This window comes from Callithrix jacchus, chromosome 15, assembly GCF_049354715.1.
Source record: "Callithrix jacchus isolate 240 chromosome 15, calJac240_pri, whole genome shotgun sequence".
NCBI classification, from domain to species: Eukaryota; Metazoa; Chordata; class Mammalia; order Primates; family Cebidae; genus Callithrix; species Callithrix jacchus.
In genome coordinates this window covers 17,313,672-17,331,430 of record NC_133516.1, presented here as the reverse complement: position 1 = coordinate 17,331,430, position 17,759 = coordinate 17,313,672, and the positions used below count along the sequence as shown (strand labels likewise).

At 38.1% G+C, this 17,759-nt stretch overlaps 1 protein-coding gene across 25 annotated transcripts in view; it reads right to left on the bottom strand.

The window, feature by feature from the left end:
• The window catches only part of LPP (LIM domain containing preferred translocation partner in lipoma), a 745,086-nt gene that overhangs the window by 541,747 nt on the left and 185,580 nt on the right, over window positions 1-17,759 (bottom strand). For all 25 annotated transcript variants that reach the window (XM_035276043.3, XM_078350484.1, XM_078350478.1 and 22 more), the window contains one exon: window positions 940-1,003. The gene's annotated coding sequence lies outside the window, so the exon portion shown is untranslated. The remainder of the gene's footprint in view (window positions 1-939; window positions 1,004-17,759) is intronic.

Genomic DNA, 17,759 nt, shown 5'->3' with positions numbered 1-17,759 from the left:
GTTCAAGATCGTGGGTGTAATATACCAAAGGAATTAACAAAATACTCAGCAGAAAACATGTGTATAGTACTTTAAATAAAGATGTTAAATCTTCTACAGAGTTACTATTCTATAGATTGACTACTTCACCTCTTTTTGGCTGACTTCTGAAACATTACATAAAACACAGTAGAGCTTGTTAGGAGGTACAGATAACAGCAGGTTAACTATAGGAGAAAAACTGTATCTGGCAAATTTTACAATCATGATGCTTCCTTTAAAAATTGTTTCTTTCATTGGCCTCCATTTTCATGGCAAACTCAAGAGGAATGTATTCTTCTACCAAAGCCTGATGTCCTTTCCCACTGGTCCCCCAGTAGAGTGGCATTCAGATACAACGGAACCAGGGTTTCAAAAGACTAACTCAATTTCTGTGTTCTTAGGATTTTTTTGTTGCAGTCTTGGATTCTATCTTTTTGAGATTATTTTGTTTGGCAGCTAAGAGACACTGACTGACCCAACTAGAAATACTTGTCCCCTTCAGAGCCAGGTAATACTGGCAGCATAATATAGTGAAAAACACACTTAATCAAGGGCTAGGAAACCAGGTAAAGAGCACTCCTGCCACATACTAGTTGAGGATACAATAAAATAATGGGTAAGAACATTCTACTCTATTGTATTTTATGGACACTTAAAATATACATTAAATCTGAATCTTCTGTGTGGCCCAGATTTTGGGTTTTGGTATTAAACCTTAAGGGCTGTGAATTAAAAGGGAAAACTTAAATCAAAAAGACAAAAATGTAAAGAGTGTTCAGCTCAGTTTCTTGGTCATTTTTCAGTTCCGTTCCTCATAAAGTACCTTTTTGTATTTCTTCTATTGGGAGTAAAATCAGCATTACCGGTTCAGATGCCTATTAGCGTTTCATAAACATGAAGACACTGCTCCTCTCTTACCTCAGATAGCTGGCTCCTGGAATGCACAGTGGACACAAGGTTCAGCCAACTGCAATGCTAGTATCTGCAAATGAAATAAGTGAAAATTACTTCCAGACAATAAGCCTATCTTTATTCATTAACAGTCGCAACCTTTTATATCTACATAGTGGTTTCTTGTTTTACAAAACATTTTCACATTCATTTCACCCCACAGGAACCAGATGAAGAAGCAGGAAGGGATGATTCTATTCACTTCATAGGTGAAGGAACAGAAGCTCAAAGAGGGACAGAAAGGATGAGAAGGGAGCTAACACCATCCTCATGATTAACCTCACAAATACCATATGAAATGAATATTACTGTCCACATCTATAGTTGTAGAAACTGAAGTTCAGAGAAGGTAAGTAATTTGCCCAAGACTATACAGTTTAGTATTTGGCAGAGCACGAACTTGGAGCCAAAGGCTCTGCCTGCTGGTCCAATAATCCTTCCTTTCTACTTTAGTTTTTCCTGGGTTATTGGGCTGAGAAAAGACAAGGATAAATAACAACTCATTGTCTTAATTCACAAGTCTTGGTGGAGAGAGAAAATAAAGTAAAACTAGCCATTTGACTGAAATGAGGAAATGGGAAAAGAACATAGGATTTAAAACCAGTCAGATTTCCTTCTACCAATGGCCTTAGGCAAGCTAAACTCCATGAAAGTCAATTTTTTATATGTAAATGAAGATTATGATATATACTCCATAGCCAAAGCTGCCCTTAAACTTTTTAAATACGATTTCCCTCCATTATTCCATATATATGGTTATAGATAGCAGTGATAACATTTCTTCCCATAAATCCATATTTATATGATCAAAATATTACATTACAAGCACATGAGGCAAGAGAATATCTCTGGCTGGAATATTAATTTCACTTACATTTCCTAATTTTAAAACACCACAATATTTATCTATTGTGGGGTCACTCTCATATGACTCCATCTAACAAGAGACAGCCCAAAAACTTTTCTCTCAAAAGAAAAGGGATCAAGATTTTAAAATCAAATATTCCCTTGACCCCTAAAAAGCAAAACAGATACTGCTTTTGTTGAAAGATCTGCTGGTGAATCACACATCATTTTCAACTTTGTGCCTATAATCATGCCTTGGGTTCAGAGAGTTGGAGTTTTCAACCAGACTCCAAAAACAAAGCAAATTTGTTTTAGTAGAAGGGATAGATTTGTTGAAAAGTATAAGACTTCTAGGAAGTTTTGATAAAATGTCCTGTTTTCACAAAGGGCTCAAATCAGGTTAAGAAAAGAACATGGATACTACACCCCTGAACTTATAATAAAGGTTTATATATATAAAAAAAAAAAAGAGTATGGTTGATCAGATGCCCTTGCCCTGCAAGAAACTTGCCATCTACCACCAAAATGAAAACATTAATCATCTTTTAACATCGTGCTTTTATAGTTTGGAAAAAATCACATGACCATTACGTCTCAAACCATCCCCTTCATAACTCCAATGAGATCTTATTACCCAAATTTTACAAACACAGAAACCAAACTTCAACATTCACATGGTTAACATGAAGTAGATAAAAATGTAACACGGTCTTGATACCGAAATCAGTAAGCACGCTGCTACTGCATGATGTAGCCTCCCAATTGGGAGTGTGCTATTTGAAGAGGATCACTAAATAACCTCAGGAAAGTGAAACTGAGTGCACAACACAGAACATTTGATGTCAAAGCACTAAAGCACACTTAGTTCTAAGTTCTGCTTTACTAACAAGTGAAAGGAGAAGAGTAGGCTTCACATCTGTGGTCTAACCAGAAGGTGATACATTACTAAGCTAGGGCAAAAGGAGTGTTCAATGCAGTGTTACCATGAACACTTTCTCAGATCTCACCAGGAAAGTTTCAAGATGCAACATCTCTGGGCAGTGTTGAAGCCCAGCCATATAAGTAAGTCTGCACCAGTGAGTTTTTGGGATGAGTCTGATACGGTTTGGCTGTGTCCCCAGCAAAAATCTCATCTTGAATTGTAATCACCATAATCCCCGTGAGTCAAGGACGATACCAGATGGAAGTAATCCAATCATGGGGGGAGTTTCTCCCATGCTGTTCTCATGATAGCAAGTGAGTCTCATGAGATCTGATGGTTTTATAAGTGTCTGGCATTTCACTGCTGGCACTCACGCTGTCCTGCCACTCTGTGAAGAAGGTGCTTGCTTCTCCTTTGCTTTTTGCCATGATTATAAGTCTCCTGAGGCCTCCGCAGCAATGTGGAACTCTGATTCAATTAAGCCTCTCTCTTTATAAATTACATGGTCTTGGGCAGTTCTTTACAGCAGCGTGAGAAGAGACCAATACAAATCCTTCACCAGTAAGTCTCACTTTAAGCAATAGGAAAGCTGAAGCCTTTCTAGCTAAGAAGTTCACCAGCCCTCTTCACATGGATTGACTGGCATGTATCCTCAGTAGCTCCTGAATATTTCATAATGCAATGGAGTTTTCCATAATTCCATGCAGAGATCTGGGACAACTGAAAAATCCCACTCTAGACTTTTGGTAATGAAGCCAGTTATCCTTGGCTACCTCTCGGTGTGTTTTACAACTAATTGCTGATGACATGTCTGCGTCATTTGTCAAACCATTCATCCTCTCTCCTCTCAAAAATATGCTCGCCCTCAGAAGCAGTTTTTCAGAAGCAACTATATTTTAGAGGAAAACAGGATGGAATAAATGAAGATAACACAATAAAGAAAGAGAGAGAAGCAAGAAAAATGGCAGGGAGCAAGGAAGAAGCAGAGGAAAATGGAAGTATGTGGGAAATGAAAAAGCGCAGAGATCAGTTGCTAGGGGTTTTTCACAAACCATGGCATTCTTTGAATTTACCACCACATCCCACAGAAAAAGTAAGCAACCCTACGATGGTTATCTTAATATTATGAACAAAAATTCCAAGTGGTATTAAACAAGTATAAAGCTAACTCAAAATACTTAATATCTTGTAAGCACAATAGTACAAATAAGCAATATGACAGTATCTTATAAAAACCCCACTAGGTCAATAAACTGGCACCTCATTAGCCCTGTTGTCCCATATATTCATTCTGAGTAGGGGACATCATATTGAAGAGAATAATGAAATGTGGATTGAGGAACTGGATTCCGGTTTTAGTGCTGTGATTATCAAAACTTTTGATTCAAAGTTGCATAAAATACACATTTTTGTGTTTCTCTTTTCACAGGTCTTGACTATGGTTATCCCAAACCACTGTGAAAAGGCCAAGAATTATTTGGTCATTTTTATAAGTTTCATGTGGCAACAGAGGTAGTAGTAAGAGGATTATTTATACTAACATTTGTTAAAATAAAACAATGTTTTAAACATGGAAGTCTGTCCCCAGAAGTGACTGAAAGGAATCAGATGACAAATATGGACTCTACTCCATTCCCATCATCAAATACCACATACAATTTTAAGTGCACTCTCACCTGCCACCCTAAGATACTTATCAAGAATACAAGAAACTCCATAGCTTATGATTTGGTTGTCTCATTAAAGTAATGTTTGCCAGGATTTAATTGCTTCCCTCTCTGATTTTAATTTCCTCACCTGTCAGCATCTATCAGCAGCACTGAAATCTTCTGACATCTGGTTGATTGTGTTGAAATTAATCAGATTTTTTAACAGTAAATTGCTTTGGCCTAGAGGTAATGCTCAACTTCTTAATGTTATATTTATAAGGGCTCTATCAATGGAATTTATAATCTAGAAATAAAATGAGAGACTTTAGGAATTCTAGGCAGAAATATAAGTAGCTTACAAATCTCTAGCACTGGACTTCTAAAGATAAATACCTTAAGAGTGACATCAGTAGCAGGCCAACTAGAAGACCCTAGCTCTCGTCCCCTTCACAAAGACAGCCACAACAAGAATTAACAACTACACTTTAACAAAAATAACTGAGCTAGGTGCGATGGCTCATGCCTGCAATCCCAGCACTCTGGGAGGCCAAGGTGGGTGGATCACTTGAGCTCTGGAGCTCGAGAACAGCCTGGACAACATAGGGAACCCCCATCGCCATATAGAAAAAAAAACAAAACTATTAAAAACAAAAGAAGAAAAAATAATAACTGAGACAGAGTACCAGACTACAACAGAGAAGTTGCAGAAACCCTGGATAGCAAGAAACTTGGAATGACCACATAGAAATAGAAACAAAACACCTGGTCTTCACCACCCATCACACAAGTGGGATCAGCTGGGAACAGGGAGGAACTTCTCTCTAGGGTCGGAAGGTCAGCAAGAGGAACCCAGCATGCCCCAGCAACACCTTGAACAGCTAGAGACCTCACCCATGGAGTCTCGTGTAGTCCTCACAGAAGCTAAGTCCCAGGTGAGGGACCTGGCTGAAGTCCACATAGTCATGCTCCCTTAAGAAAAGAACAAACACATGGACACAGGGAAGGGAGTACTACACACTGGGGTCTACTAGGGGGAATAGGGGAGGGACAGCGGGGGGGGGGAAGGGGAGGGATAGCCTGGGGAGAAATGCCAAATGTGGGTGAAGGGGAAGACGGCAGCAAAACACACTGCCATGTGTGTACCTATGCAACTATCTTGCATGATCTGCACATGTACCCCAAAACCTAAAATGCAATAAAAATTTAAAAAAAAAAAGAACAGAAAACCAAACATTGCATGTTCTCACTCATAAGTGGGCGTTGAACAATGAGAACACATGGACACAGGGAGAGGAACATCATACACTGGGGTATGTTGGGGGGTTGGGATCTGGGGAGGGATAGCAAGGGGTGGGGAGATTGGGGAGGAATAACATCAGGAGAAATACCTAATGTAGGTGATGGGGGGATGGAGGCAGCAAACCACCATGGCGTGTGTATACCCATGTAACAATCCTGCAAGATCTGCACATGTACCCCAGAACTTAAAGTATAATTGCCAAAAAAAAAAAGAAAGAGTGTTAAGAGCACACATCTTTCCCAATATTAGGGGGAAAGCATTTAGTCTTTCACTATTTAATATGATGTTAACAATTAGATTTTTATACATGTTCTTTATCAAGATGAAGTAATTACTCTCTATTGCTGAGAGTTTTTAATCATCAATATCTGTGGAATTTTGTCAAATTTGCCTTCTGAATATGTTAATATAATTATATAATTTTTCTTCTTTCACCTGTTGATAAATATATACACTCACAATATGTACCCACAATTAAAAATTTAAAAATTTGAAAAAAAAAAAAGAAAAGAACAAACAAGGCCAGCGCAGTGGCTCAAGCCTGTAATCCCAGCACTTTGGGAGGCTGAGGCAGGTGGATCACGAGGTCAAGAGATCAAGACCATCCTGGTCAACATGGTGAAACCCCGTCTCTACTAAAAATACAAAAAATTAGCTGGGCATGGTGGCATGTGCCTGTAATCCCAGCTACTCAGGAGGCTGAGGCAGGAGAATTGCCGGCACCCAGGAGGCGGAGGTTGCGGTGAGCCGAGATCGCGCCATTGCACTCCAGCCTGGGTAACAAGAGCGAAACTCTGTCTCAAAAAAAAGAAAAAGAAAAGAACAATATGCTCTGCCCTCTGTGGCCTCTACAGCTACTGCACTATGCCATCTTGGAATTGGAACTCTGGCTGCAGTGGGTCTTGCTCTGGGAGTGCGTAGCTATAATACTTCTTCATCACTGAGGTTAAGCCACCGTTGAACCACCCAACCCAGTGGCCCAGCATCTCCAAGCCGAGCTGCCAGCAACTGTCCCTCTCTTCCCCATGGGGCCTTGTGAAGGTAGAGTCACTTCATCTACCTTCCTTCCTCCCTTTCAGGCTGGTGCTGAAGCAGCACCCTGACTCCTGGGAAAGCAGTACATTGGCCACTCAGAGCAGTCATGCACCCCATTACTTAACCGAAGTAGCACACTTCATCTCAGGGAAATGGTACCTGAGCTGCCCAGAAAAGTCATGTCCTCCAGGCCTGAGCTGAAGTGGCACATTGCCCCCTGGTGAACTGGTGCCATCGCGCAAATGAGCAGCTGTACATCCCAAGGCTGAGCTGATGTGACAACCCACATCCTAGGAAAAGACAGCAGTGGCTGGACTGATCTGAGACACTCTCCCCTACAGGGCAAACAACTCTAATGTGCTGTTTCCCTGGAGCTGGCCCACCTGCTTAGAGTCAGAGCTGCTAAGATACCCCTCCTTGTAGAGTACAGTCATCACTGTGCTGTGTCCTGCCCCCACTCAGGAAGCAAGTAACAGCTGTGCTTTGCCATGCTGGAGTACTGCTGCTACATGTGGTCTTTAAGAGTCTAAGACACTGATCAAGTCCCAACATCCAAGAGTCAAGACTCACTACTACATGGTGCCTCATTCCCTGGGATCCAAGTTGCCACTGAGTCCTACTGGCTCATGTTGTCGAATCAGGGGCATACCTGCTGTCTGGGTCCAAACATCCCTGCACTCCTTCTTTCCTGAAGTTAAGCCACTCAGAGCTGGGACTAAGCTTGTAGAGTAGTGCCTCAAAATCACAAATCCTGGCCCTGTGGGAAGCCTATAGTCAACCCTAGCACAGAGAGTGAATCTGTAGCCTAAGACCCAAGTGTCACACTAGGTTGGAAAGACCCTGGGCATAAGACTGTGGTTACCTGCACCTAGAACTGAGCAACGCTACACTTGCTTGTAGATCATGTCATATCTGAAACAAAGAATAATCCCCTTGGCTAAGTCTCCCCATTATGAAAAAAATATGAATAGGAGGATGCCAAAGCCCTTGACACTGAAAATATTAACAATCTATGCCACCACCTGCTACTACAGATTTCTACAGCTTAAGCTACTGAGGTGCCCACAGTTATTGCAGACATTGAACATAGCTTTAGAAGCTGCATGGAGACCATACCACTGCATCTATTCAGAAACAAAGTCACCACACCCCTCCCAACTGTAACACTAACCCTAACTGCAAGTGAAAGCCTTTTTTTTTTTTTTTTTTTTTTTTTTTGAGACGGAGTTTCGCTCTTGTTACCCAGGCTGGAGTGCAATGGAGCCATCTCGGCTCACTGCAACCTCCGCTTCCTGGATTCAGGCAATTCTCCTGCCTCAGCCTCCTGAGTAGCTGGAATTACAGGCACGCGCCACCGTGCCCAGCTAATTTTTTGTATTTTTAGTAGAGACGGGGTTCCACCATGTTGACCAGGATGGTCTCGATCTCTTGACCTCGTGATCCACCCGCCTCTGCCTCCCAAAGTGCTGGGATTACAGGCATGAGTCATCGGTGAAAGCCTTTTTTTATGAAAACCACTCTAGAAAGTTTGCATAGAAGAGGTAATTATTCCACTGGAGGCACAGACATTAACTCATGGACACAAGAAACATGGAAAAGCAATAAAATGTGATACCACCAAAGGAACACAGCTCTCTAGTATCTGACTCCAATAAAAAAGAAATCAATAAAATGCCAGAAAGGGAATTCAAAATAATGATCTTAAGGAAACACAATGAGATACAAGAACGTACAGAGAGATAATTTTACTAAATCAGAAAAATAATTCACAATATGAAGAAAAAATTCAACAAAGATAAAAATAAAAATTATCAAATTATTTTTTCTATCTTCAACAAAGACAGAAATAATAAAAATCTATTATCTCAAAGATAAAAAATTTCATGAATGAATTCTTACCCTGATACCAAAACCAGACAAGGACAAACATGTAAAAAGAAAATTATAGGTCAATATCTCTGATGAACATAGATGCAAAAATCCTCAACAAAATACTGGCAAACTCAATCCACAAACACTTAAAGGAGCATTTACTATGATCAAGTGGGATTTATCCTAGAGATACAAGGATAGTTTAACATAGGCAAATCAATAAACGTGATATATTACCTCAACAAAACAAAGTACAAAAACCATGATCATCTCATTAGATGCAGAAGAAGCAGTTCATAAAATTCAACATTCCTTCATGATAAAATACCTCAAGTTAAGTATAAAAGAAATATACCTCAACATAATACACAATTTACATTCAACATACTGAACAGGATAAAACTGAAATGTTTCTCTTAAGCATTGGAACAAGACAATGATACTCACTTTTATTACTTTTATTCAAGATAGTTCTTGAACAGGCACATACGCCAATGGAACAGAATAGAGAACCCAAAAAAAATCCACATATTTACAGTCAACTCATTTTTACCAAAAGTACCAAGAACAATCTCTTTAATAAGTGGTGCTAGGACAACTGGATATCCATATACAGGACATGGAGCCACCATGAGATATCATGTAACCCAAGTAAGAATAGCTATTATCATAGATTAAAAAAAAATTAAAAACACTGACAAAGATGCAACGAAAGGGGAACTTATACACTGTTGGTGGGAAAGTAAGTTAGTACAGCCATTATAGAAAACAGAATAGAGGTCCCTTAAAACATTAAAATCAGAAATATCATAAGATCCAGCAATCCTAAGACTGGGCATATATCCAAAAAAAATCAATTTTTCAAAAAGATAGCTGCATTCCCATGTTTATCGCAGCACTATTTACAACAGCCAAGATAAGGAATCAACCTAAGTGTCCATCAACAGATAAATAGGTAAAGAAAATGTGGTATATAATTACAATGTCATACTATTCAGCCATGAAAAAATGAATGAAATCTGTCATTCACAGTAACATGAATAAGCTTGAAGGACATTATGTTAAATGAAATAAGCCAGGAACAGGAAGTTATATATCATATATCCTTTCTCATATGTGGAAGCTAAAGCAAAATTGATCACATACAGAGTAAAACAGTAATCACCAGAGGTGGAGAAAAGTAGCAGGAGAGGGAGGAGAGCCAAAGGTTGGTTAGTGGATACAAAAGTACACAGGAGGAGTCAGTTCTACAGCACTATAGAATGATTGTAATTACCAAGACTTTATTATATATTTTCAAGGAGCTAGAAGAGTAAATTTAGAATGTTCTCAACACAAAGGAATAATAAATGTTGGAAGCAATGAATATGCTAATTACCTTGATTTGATCATTACACACTGTATACATGTATCAAAATATCACACTGTACCCCATAAATATATATAATTATGTGTTAATTTAAAATAATAAAAGCAAAAAGAGGTAAATATTTTTTAAAAATTTAATCAACAAGTGCTCATTGAGCATATAGTGCTTGCAAACAGGCACTCTGGGTTAAAGAGGAAAAAAACATGACACTGTCTCAGAAAGTCTGGGGAAATAGGTAAGAACTAATTAATTAACCAGAACTCACTTTAACAGAAGTAGCTGACAATCTGGTCACTCAAAAGCTTTGTTTAATATGTTTAATTGTTACCATCTGTATGCATTGTGCTTTCACACAGATAAATAATTTTATTTTTCACTGCAACTCAGCGAGTAAAAATTGATACTGTTATTAGTAATAATAGCTATATTCTCATTTGACAAGTGACAAAACTAAGGTGCAGAGTAGTAAAGGAACTCTTTCCTGGACATGTAGTTATAGGCAGACCTGGTCTTGTGATACAAATAAAATCAGACAACACAGTATGATCACTTTGCAATAGAGAAAAATTCTTTCCAAATTCTCCAAATATGGAGAATTGTTGTGCTGGCATCTATCAGATCAGACACAGTGCTTAAAACGCTCATTTAAGGAAACCCACAATCACCAAGCTTTTCCACAACAAGTAAAGAAAATGATGGATAGAGAAATACTTTGCAATATGTTCTACTATCATGAAATTATTTTTATGTATTACACTGTTATTCTTACTTGGAAATACAGAAAAGTTAATGTAATAATTACATCCCAAGAGTGAGCCTATAACGTCACCACACCTATCTTTATGTTATTCTGCTGATTCTGAAGCTTCCAAATTGAAAAGAAGAAGGAAAAATATGGCATGCATGCAACTGGGTTGGGACGGTGGGGGTGAAGGGTGGGGAACCAAAGATAACACATGGAACCTAGAGGTTGATTCTCACAAGATGGCTTCATAATCACATATAACTAAGCCCTAATATGGGTCTTACCTTTCTACTAGTCTGAGGCCCTACTCAACATTTAGTGTTTCCCCAATTAGAAGCTTCTTGATGCAAAAAAGATTTGATGAAGCAGCCTTTCTTAAAACTACCATAATGCCTAGTTTTATATCTGGATCATTACAATTACCATATTGTTTCATCACTTTTAGTTGATCATGCATCTTGAATAGAGGCCCTTTGTCTAACACAGCTTCTTGAATCCTAACCCCAAGTCTATCTAGCATCTGATCTTTAGTATGTACTCTAAAGAACTTTCAATGAATGAATCAGTGAGCAAATGAACAAAATGTTCTATCCAACTATTACAACACACACCTAGTTCAATGCATGTCATATAAGATGGGATTAGTGTTTGAGAAATTGAAATTAATTGAACATTTAATTTTTTTAAATGTATTGTACAACTAAATGATTTTGAAGTTATTGAGTGATTAAGCAAAGCATTTAGTGAGGAGTTAAGTGACATGCAATGAGCCAGTCATCATTATCCTGTTGGCAGGATGAAGACATGTTTTTCACAGGAAGATTATGAGGCTGAACACATGAGTAGAACTGTAGGCAGCAGCTGAGAAAATTCACGTAGAAGAAAACATATTTGTCAAGAAAATCATGTTAAATTCTAGATATAAAATTTCAAAAGGAAATAAATCTAAATGTGATGGTAATTTTTATAAGAGTATACCCATGATAAAATTTCAAGAGGGAGGGAAAGCGAGAAGGAAAGAAGGAGGGAAGAACTCTTGAAATGATTTTTAAAACCAAGTGCACATGTATAAAAAAGAAGGAACTGCTGCACAGATAAAACACAAAATAACTGATCAAGCTAAAAGTAATATATTTTAGTAACTAAGCTAGCATTTTACATCTTTAATCTTAAAAATATTCTTGGAATTTAGTATTATATTAATTTTGCATCTTGGGAAACCGAGACGTAGAAAGATTATGTAATCTAATCAAGTTCACACATCTTATAAGCACTCAAATTAATATCTCAGCTTTTAGACCCAATATGTATAGTTTATTCATATCACTCCAAGTATCATCAGAGAAAAAAATGTGACCTTTAGGGAGTCCCTTAGAATTGGATGTCGGGACCAAAATCTAGAAAGTGCTGTAGAAATGGGGAAAGCATATGAACCTGGAGACCATCATTCTCAGCAAACTGACACAAGAACAGAAAATGAAATACCGCATGTTCTCACTCATAGGTGGGTGTTGGACAATGAGAACACATGGACACAGGGAGGGGAGCACTACACACTGGGGTCTGTTGGGGGAAATAGGGGAGGGACAGTGGGAGGTGGGGAGCTGGGGAGAGATAGCATGGGGAGAAATGCCAGATATACGTGAAGGGGAGAAAGGCAGCAAATCATGCTGCCATGTGTGTACCTATGCAACAATCTTGCATGTTCTTCACATGTACCCCAAAACCTAAAACGCAATAAAAATAAAGAAAATAAATTTAAAAAAAGAAATGGGGAAAGCATCAAGATGAGCATCCAAAGCCTTCTATGAGATATAGGTAGCAAGAGAACGTCTGAATGAGGAGAGGAGGCAGATGGAGGTATTAAAGCTATCTCTAAGTGTCTAGGGACATGTCATGTGCAAGCAGTATTATACTTTTTCAAATGATGCAATGCTGGAAATATGGTGGTTAAAATAATGGGCAGTCCAGTTTCAGTGTAGTACAAGGAAGAACACTAAACATGAAGCTATCCAGCAGTAGAACAAATTGCCTCACAAAGAGTTGCAAGTGTTCAAGTAGAGGCTACATAGCCATCTATCAGAGAAGATAGATGTGACATCCTGCTGGTGGCAGGGAGTCTGCATTAAAAGATGGGCATTGCAATTCTGGGTCTTGGAGATTTAGCAGCCCAACAGTGGTATATACATACGTAAAAAGGTGAAGAACACTCTCTAAAGAAGAGACCACTGAGCAAAATCTATTCAACACATCCATGGGGCTCCTATGATACACCAAGCATGAGACAGCTGTCTCAAGAAGCTGAGACAAGGAGACAGAAAACAGACATTTTGAAGAGGTCAATCAGCTACTGCTAGGCAATTTGTGAGCCTAATATAAGTGGCTAGGAAAAAAAACAGATAGAAGTCTAAGGAAGAAAGAATAGGAAGACTAAATGATTCCAGTAAAAGTAAGAGCAAAACATATCAGCTTTGTGTGTGTGGCGGGGGGGGGAAGTAAGCCACCAAGGCCTAGGATTCTTTTCATTTTAATTAATTTATTTATTTAGACAGGATCTTGCTCTGTCATCCATGCTGTAATGCAATAACATGATCGTGGCTCACTGCAACCTCTGCCTCTCAGACTCAAGCAATCTTCCCACCTCACTCTCCTGAGTAGCTGGGACTATAGGTGTAGACCACCACATCCAGCTAATTTTTGTATTTTTTGTAGAGACGGGGTTTTATCATGCTGCTGGGATTATAAGCATGAGGCACCATGCCCGGCCAGGCCTAGGATTGAGGAAGAGCTCATTCACAAGGACAACCTGAGGTCTAATCATACTTTGGGGTAGGAAAGAAAGACATAAAAGAAAAATCAGGAAAAAGGTTAATAAAGTATGACTCAAAAAGCTCATAGGTGGGGGAAGGCAACTGAACAATGGATGAGAAGTAGGAAAAATGATATCTTTTACAAAAGAACATCGAATCCATTTCAAAATGAAAGAACAATACCTTTGACAGTTTGCAGGCCTCCTTCCACAGTTTACCAGATTTACTCATATATGTTCACACACAGCATTGCCTGTAAACCTCAGCTCCCCAAAAAGCTACTCTATAACGTAAGAGAGATATTAAAAATAACATGTAATATCTAAGTCTACTTCAGTACTTTTCCAGCATTCTTAATACAGTCTCACAGGCTGACCACTGTTTAGTGAAGAAGCAAATCATATAAAATATCAACATAACCAAAAGCAAAATTGAGAGCAAGTTTTATTGAGCAAACTCTTTCCTGTAGGAAAGAGAAGGAGAAAGGGAGGAAGAAAGAAAAGGATGGAAAGAGAGAGCTTTAACAGAGAATAATTGGAGTGCAGAAGGTACAGTTTCTCCAGTAAGATAACTTATAGTGATATAAAGGATGATAATTGCTTGCACAATTTTCTTTCATGTGACTTTTAACTAGTTTAATTTCGGTAAAGAATGGCATGAGTCCTTCAACTCAAACTCACTGATTCTTTCTTCCCCAAAAGGCTGGAATTCTATCATATTCAGAAAATGAACAGACAACTGCTCCTTTAACTTCCCTTCCCCTGTGTTGGCAAATACAAGATACGTTTTGTTTAAAGAGGCAGGAGTTGTTACTATTGAAAAGCAAGGAGATAGTAGTGGTGAGTAAAGAGTAGGGAAAATATTCCAAAGGTTTAATATTTTTTTAAATAGAATTATTCCCAAGAAGTTAAACAACTATATAAGTTTTATATCCCTAACCCAAAAATCTGAAATTCAAAATGCTCCTAAATCCAAAAGTTTTTAAGCACAGACAGGATACTGAAAGCTCAGTGGACCATTTTGGGTTTTGCATTTTCTGATCAGGGATGTTAATCAGTAAGGTTAGTGAAAACACTTTTGATCCCAAGCATTTCAGGTAAAAGATATATGAACTATATAAATTTGTCAACATCATCTTTGGCAAAGAAGTTTGAAATTCCTTGAGTTACCCTGAAATTCCTGAAACTGTATTGATTTCTGAAATCCTTGCTCATATAAAAGAAAAAAAGAAAGAACAATTCCTGAAACTGGAGCAGGAAATCAAAAAAAGATAAAAAAAGAATTAAATAACAACTAGGTTCTTGTCCCAGCTGTGCCACTAACTTGTGCTACCATCTTAGGCATATCTTTCCACCACCACTGTCCTCTCCTAAAATCTGATGGGGCTGGACCCAACCAGTGGCTGTTAATATGTGATTAACACATGTGGAGGAGTCCCTCAGACCTTTCCAAGGGTCCAAAAGTTCACAGCAATTTTCATAATCAAACTAAATGTAACAAGCCATTTTCCAAATCAAAATGTAAAGACCATTGACACTATAAAGAAACTGCATCAAGTAAAGGGCAAATTAACCTCTAGCATCATAATGACAGGATCAAATTCACACCTAACAATATTAACCTTAAATGTAAATGGGTTACATGTCCCAATTAAAAGACACAGACTGGGAAATTGGATAAAGAGTCAAGAGCCACTGGTATGCTGTATTCAGGAGACTCATCTCACATACAAAGAAACACATAGGCTTGAAATAGGAAGATTTACCAAGCAAATGGAAAGCAAAAAAAAAAAAAGCAAAGGCTGCAATCCTAGACTCTGATAAAACGGACTTTAAACCAACAAAGGTCAAAAAAGAAAAAGGCATTACATAATCATAAGTGGATCAATGCAACAAGAAGATCTATCTTAAATACACATGTACCCAATATAGGAGCACCCAGATTCATAAAGCAAGTTCTTGAAGACCTACAAAGAGACTTAGACTCCCACACAATAATAGTGGGAGACTTTAACACCCCACTGTCAATATTAGAATGATCAATGAGATAGAAAATTAACAAGGATACTCAAGACTTTAACTCAGCACTGGACCAAGCACACCTAATAGACACCTACAGAACTCATCACCTCAAATCAAAAAATATACATTCTTCTCAACCCCATATGGCACTTATTCTAAAATTGACCACATAATTGGAAGTAAAACACTCCTCAGCAAATACAAAAGAATGGAAATCATAACAAACAGTCTCTCGGACTACAGTGCAATCAAATTAGAACTCAAAATGGCACAACTACATGGAAACTGAACAACCTGCTCCTGAATGACTACTGGGTAAATAACTAAATTAAGGCAGAAATAAATAAGTTCTTTGAAATCAATGAAAACAAAGACAAAACGTACCAGAATCCCTGGAACATAGCTAAAGCAGTTTTAGATGGAAATTTATAGCACTAAATGCCCACAGGAGAAAGAAGGAAAGATCTAAAATCAACACCCTAACATCACAATTAAAAGAACTAGAGAAGCAAGAGCAAAAAAATTTGAAAGCTAGCAAAAGGCAAGAAATAAATAAGATCAGTGCAGAACAGAAGGAGATAGAAACACAAAAAAAACCTTAAAAAAATGAATCCAGAAGCTTGGCTTTTGAAAAGATTAACAAAATAGACCACTAGCCAGACTAATAAAGAAGAAAAGAGAGAAGAATCAAATAGACATAATAAAACATGATAAAGGGGAGATCACCACTGATCCCACAGAAACACAAACTACCATCAGAGAATACTATAAACACCTCTATGCTAATAAAATAGAAAATTTAGAAGAAATGGATAAATTCCTACATACATACATCCTCCCAACACTAAATCAGGAAGAAGCAGAATTCCTGCATAGACCAATAATAAGTTCTAAAATTGAAGCAGTAATTAATAGCCTACCAACCAAAAAAAGCCCAGGACCAGACAGATTCACAGCTAAATTCTACCAGAGGTACAGAGAGGAGCTGGTACCATTCCTTCTGAAACTATTCCAAAGAATACAAAAAGAAGGATTTCTCCCAAACTCATTTTATGAGGCCAGCATCATCCTGATACCAAAACCTGGGAGAGACACAACAACAACAACAAAAATTTCAGGCCAATATCCCTAATGAACATCGATGTGAAAATCCTTAATAAAATAGTGGCAAACTGAATCCAGCAGCACATCAAAAAGCTGATCTACCACTATCAAGTTGGCTTCATCCCTGGGAGGTAAGGCTGGTCCAACATACACAATCGATAAATGTAATCCATCACATAAACAGAACCAATGACAAAAACCAAATGATTATCTCAGTAGATGCAGAGAAGGCCTTTGATAAAATTCAACACCCTTCCAGGCTAAAAACACTAAATAAACTAGGTATTGATGGAACAGATCTCAAAATAATAACAGCTATTTCTGACAAACCCACAGCCAATATCATACTGAATAGTGAAAAGCTGGAGGCATTCCCTTTGAAAACCAGCATCACACAAGGATAGCCTCTCTCATCACTCCTATTCAACACAGTATTGGAAGCTCTGGCCAGGCCAATTGGGCAAGAGAAAGAAATAAAGGGGCTTCAAATAGGAAGAGAGGAAGTCAAGTTATGTCTCTTTGCAGATGACATGATTGTATATTTAGAAAACTGTATTGTTGCAACCCAAAAACTTCAGCAACTTCTCAAGAAACTAACCAATGTGCAAAAATCACAAGCATTCCTATACGCCAATTATAGACAAATGGAAAGCAAAACCATTAATGAACTCCCATTTACAACTGGTACAATGAGAACAAAATACTAGGAATACAACTTACAAGAGATGTGAATGACCCCTTCAAGAAGAACTACAAACCACTGCTCAAGGAAATAAGAGAGGACATAAACAAATGGAAAAACACTCCATGCTCATGAATGGGAAGAATCAATATCATGAAGATGGCCATACTGACTAAAGTAATTTATAGATTCAATGCTATTCCCATCAAGCTACCATTGACTTTCTTCACAGAATTAGAGAAAACTGCCTTAAATTTCATATGGAATCAAAAAAGAGCCTGTATAGCCAAGACAATTGCAAGCATGAAGAACAAAGCTGGAAGCATAACACTACCTGACTTCAAAGTACTCTACAAGTCTACAGTAACAAAAGCAGCATGGTACTGGTACCAAAACAGATATATAGATCAAGGGAACAGAACATAGGCCTCA